Here is a 5,195-nt window from a genome sequence, read left to right on the forward strand (position 1 = left end):
GTGAGATGGTTACATCATACACACTTTGGTCATTAAAATAGTCATGTTTGGTAATAATGATCAATACATTTCTGTGGCAGGACGCACTGACATGCTGACGCTTATGGTCAAGGTTTTCTGGCTTCTGTTGTTGGAAACACTTGGTCGTGCCCGTCAAGGTGGAAGGTACACTAGACTGAAGAGTCTTTTTCAATAGATTTTACAATTAAAATGATCAGAATTATACGACTTCATTAATACAATGTTTTCCAGGTTCTGTTGACTTTCAGACAAAGAGCATTCAACGTTGTTATGGCAGTAAGGAGACGGCAGGAAGTGAAAGATTCTTGAGAAGGAGATGAACCACCTCTGGACTCTGTCAAGTCGTTGTGATTCCCTGAAAGAGTTGTCTCGCATGGCAGCGTCACAGCAAGGTAAGAGTTGATTTAGCAAGTGAAGAACAGAAGTACAGCTGCTCATTCTTATTGTCTTATTCCTTTAAGATGCACCATGGGCTTGACTGGTGAGGCTTTGAAGGATCTTCAGAGCCTTTGATGAGCAGCAGCAAGTCAGCATGACGTCACTCGATCCATGACTCGGACCAGAAACTACTACACACAAGTCTTCGATGAGGACAAGACCATCAACGTCATGCAGATTCACTCTGATGGTTACTCGTGACATTTGTGACGATCTGTGAACAATTGTTTGATATGAAATATGTGTTTGAGATCGACATAGAGTTCAACATGAACAATATTCAGGCAAAGCAGACATCATATGTTAATGAATCATGAATGAATTAATGCTTTATTTGAAACATGTTACATAAGAAAGTAAACTTAAGACAAACAAACAAAACCAATGACATTAGTCAAACAATAATTATAGTCAAAACAATAATATTTACCCAACAGGTCCAAATTAAGAAGGATGAAGCATAAGCTCATCTATACCTAACCCTTCACTACTCAATATTAACCATCAACACCCAAAGTACATAAACAAAATACAAACATAAACAAACAAACATGCAGCAAAACACAGTGGAGATATTTAAGATATAAATAGAGATAAACCACTGCTTTCTTGAAATCACCACACTTGCAATAACTTTCATAATGTTGTCATTCCATGTGATATGGGTAACAGTAAAAAATTGATTTAAATCATCAGTAATCATCATCGTTTAAAATAGCAACTGAAGAGCTATTTGTAAATTACACTCAAACTATGAAATAGAAGACAGCACGTCTAAAAGCTTTGTGAGACCCACAGTACATGTTTGAACTTTAAAATATACATATTTATGTTATTGATAGGTGACTCAGGACTGCTGTTATACTATCAGAAAACTACACACACCAACATGATTAATTTGTTTGTAGTGGCCTGTGCTACATCAAAGGGTTAATTCTCTAACTTCAAGAGGCATGAAGGCCGTTGTAAAGCTGATATTTATATGACACATTCAGATGGTCTCCTACTATCCTGTGAGAAGTGTGGTTCAATGAGTCCAAAAATGAGGGAGAGGTTGTCATTCTTCTGTCAAGATGGTCTCTAAGTGTAACAGAATATGCAGACCCTGATCCTTCAGGAATGGACTTAGGCAACTTTTTTTCTTACCAGACCTCAGAGCTGATATTTGGATATGTTATTCTAGACTCCATTCTGAGTTGAGCTGTGGTGGTTTGATGTTGCTATGAACTTCCTGTGCCCCATGGTATCATGGGAAACTTGGAGAAATCTGGACTTTGAAGCTCTATAAATCGACCATTGTTAATTTAAATGATCTGAAACTTTTAGAGGTTCTTCATGTTCCATTTGAACACATATATGTTCAAGGGTGTTTCTCTAGTTGCTTCCTGAAGCTACTTCCGGTTTGGGAGGGATTATCATTATGGTTCTACCAGAATATGATTTTACAGGTGTCAGAGGTCACACAGACCAAGTTTCATATGGCTGAGGGTCACAGAGGTCAAATTAGAGCAAAATAGCAACTGTTGTGAAAAAATGTGCTTTTTGCCTCCTGTTTCTGGTCCGAGGCCCCTGGAGGTCTGAAAATGAGTGTGTGTGTTCACAATGAACTAAATATCAAACATGTAAATTTTGGTTTAAGTAGCTTTAGAAATCTCTGACCTATTGACCTATTTTGGCTATTGTGGCCTGTTGGACATGAAAGGGTTAATTCTATAACTTAAAGAGACTGTCACGTGGGCCCATGTGAAGCTAGTAAGATAAAATTAAAAAAGATAAAAAAAAGAGTCTGACGGTCCCCTAGTATCTATGTAAGAAATCTGGTGTCCATCGGTGCAAAAATGTGGGAGAGGTTGTCATTCTTCTGTCAAGATGGTCTCTGAGTGTTACAGAATGACGAGACCTGATTTTCCAGGAATGGATTTGGGAACTTTTTTTCTACTCAGACCTCAGAGCTGATATTTGGATATGTTATTCTAGACTCCATTCTGAGTTGAACTGTGGTGGTTTGATGTTGCTATGAACTTCCTGTGCCCCATGGTATCATGGGAAACTTGGAGAAATCTGGACTTTGAAGCTCTATAAATCGACCATTGTTAATTTAAATGATCTGAAACTTTTAGAGGTTCTTCATGTTCCATTTGTACACATATGTTTTCAAGGGCGTTTTTCTAGGTGCTTCCTGAAGCTACTTCCGGTTTGGGAGGAGTTATCATTATGGTTCCACGAGCATATGATTTTAGAGGTGTCAGATGTCAGGCAGACCAAGTTTCATATGTCTGAGGGTCACAGAGGTCACATAAGAGCAAAAGAGCAACAGTCATGAAAAACACGTTTTTGGCCCCGGTTCATTCCCAGCGGCCCCTGGGGGTCTGAAAATGAGCATGATAGTTCACACTAGCCTCAATATCAAGCCTCTGTTAATTAATGTACATGTTATTGATTACCAATGTATGATTATGTTTGTACTTATGCAATACATATTATTGATTACATGTGATTATAGATGTAATTATTCCAATAGTAGTAAACTTTTAACTTTTGACACTGGATAAACTATTAACTCCAATATGAATATTGTACATGAGCTGCTTTTTATCAACCTGTCATAATAAAAGACATGAACTGTTATCATAAAAACTTTATTTTAATTTTTTAAGCATTCATTGGTATCAATTATAGGCATCTCTGAAGTTACAACTGCATTGATCATGTTGGGATGAATACTATGCGAGCATTATTCAAAATTATGTCAAATTGTGCTTTATTACAGGTTTCATATCAAACAAATGTTCACAGATCGTCACAAATGTCACGAGTAACCATCAGAGTGAATCTGCACGACGTTGATGGACTCGTCCTCATCGAACACTTGTGTGTAGTAGTTTCTGGTCCGAGTCATGGTTCGAGTGACGTCATGCTGACTTGCTGCTGCTCCTCAAAGGCTCTGAAGATCCTTCAAAGCCTCACCAGTCAAGCCCATGGTGCATCTTAAAAGAATAAGACAATAAGAATGATCAGCTGTACTTCTGTTCTTCACTTGCTAAATCAACTCTTACCTTGCTGTGACGCTGCCATGCGAGACAACTCTTTCAGGGAATCACAACGACTTGACAGAGACTTCCAGAGGTGGTTCATCTCCTTCTCAAGAATCTTTCACTTCCTGCCGTCTCCTTACTGCCATAACAACGTCGAATCCTCTTTGTCCGAAAGTCAACAGAACCTGGAAAATATTGTATTAATGAAGTCGTTTGATTCCGATCATTTGAAGTGTAAAATCTATTGAAAAAGACTCTTCAGTCTAGTGTACCTTCCACCTTGACAGGCACGACCAAGTGTTTCCAACAACAGAAGCCAGAAAACCTTGACCATAAGCGTCAGCATGTCAGTGTGTCCTGCCACAGAAATGTATTGATCATTATTACCAAACATGACTATTTTAATGACCAAAGTGTGTATGATGTAACATCTCACCTGCTTTTGACATGTTGACCACCTGATATGCAGCACTCCATCTCACCTAGAAAAGAACATAACATTGCATTTTAGATTATTTCCATGATGGGATGTGCTGTAGGTTTACAAGTTTGTGTTCACTATGTTACAAATGTTACTCACTTACTTCACATTTGAAATCATTTGCCAGGAACCACAGAGAGAAATGTTTCATGTCATGCAGGTCTGGAGTTCTGGGCAGTTCTTGCAGGTCACTTCCATGCAAAAACAAAAACATTCTAGTGCTCCCTTTTAAATATAATAAATCAATAAATACAAGCAAGTATACTTGATCATTCAGAGATAAGCTCTCCATGTTTCCTTCATCCATTGTTTGATTGTGTTTCCATCTGGTTTACCTCTTTATGCTGGAATTTAAAATACTTTTCATTATTATTTTATATATATTCTTTCATTTAAAGAAAACAACAACAGATCAAATCCCTCATCCAAAAGGGTTAAAATAAACGTATACTTATATACTTAAATACAATAAATATGTTATCTGTATTAATATGCGGAAGTGATAAATGAAATCAATATCTTGAATATTAATAAAATAAATCGCCTACCATGACCCACCAATATAGCAAACTTTTTATTGGAATATAAATATATTTTCGTCCTTCAAAATAACAAAAAAAATACGTGCGTGAGTTACATTATAATTTAAAAAGCTAAGTGTTAGCGAACTAGCTCTCGTGTTAACGCACCACAGAAAGTTACATTACACGCAATGAAACATTATTTCTGAATCTTAAAGCAATAATGATATCTTACCTCAATAGACGAGTGACGCGCACCTGGTTCCGTCAAGTTATGCACAAACGTGAGGATAAAATGCGATCGATCTTTGTCAACAAGTGTGACGTCATCATCCGGAAGTTGCGTATGCGGCAATTTGAAAACTTTTTAGCTGACGCTAAATTTAAACTAAACTTAATTCGGTCTTTATACAAGCACGCATCTACTATTGTATTCATGGCGCTTTTAAACAAACAAGCACAATATCTCATTTTATTCCTGTGGTGTGACGTCACCGCTGCAGGATCAGTTGATTAGCATGTGTGACGTCACCCCTGCAGGATCGCGATTAATGTTGACAAACGTCACGTAGACGCTTATAATCGCAGCTAAATAAAAAGAAAACATATGTCCATAGACGCAATCTCAATGAAAGCTTCTATTTTCATAGGAAAGCGCACCGGATTATAAAGAGGATCAAGCGAAATAGCACAGACTTT

The 5,195-nt window shown here is 37.5% G+C and overlaps 1 long non-coding RNA gene across 3 annotated transcripts; it reads right to left on the minus strand.

Annotated features, from left to right (window-relative positions):
- Positions 1-3,082: 3,082 nt before the first annotated feature.
- On the minus strand, positions 3,083-4,821 carry LOC148064534 (uncharacterized). 3 transcript variants are annotated; one of them, XR_015713424.1, is made up of 6 exons: positions 4,732-4,807; positions 4,079-4,166; positions 3,931-3,976; positions 3,767-3,851; positions 3,516-3,679; positions 3,083-3,446 (listed from the first exon to the last, which is right to left on the minus strand). It is a non-coding gene; the product is annotated as an uncharacterized LOC148064534 (long non-coding RNA). The 3 variants fall into 3 exon arrangements; XR_015713423.1 differs by having other exon boundaries at positions 4,079-4,319; positions 4,732-4,798; XR_015713422.1 differs by lacking the exon at positions 4,079-4,166 and having other exon boundaries at positions 4,732-4,821.
- Positions 4,822-5,195: the final 374 nt, after the last annotated feature.

This window comes from Callionymus lyra, chromosome 15 (assembly GCF_982586985.1).
Source record: "Callionymus lyra chromosome 15, fCalLyr1.hap1.1, whole genome shotgun sequence".
Lineage (NCBI taxonomy): Eukaryota > Metazoa > Chordata > Actinopteri > Syngnathiformes > Callionymidae > Callionymus > Callionymus lyra.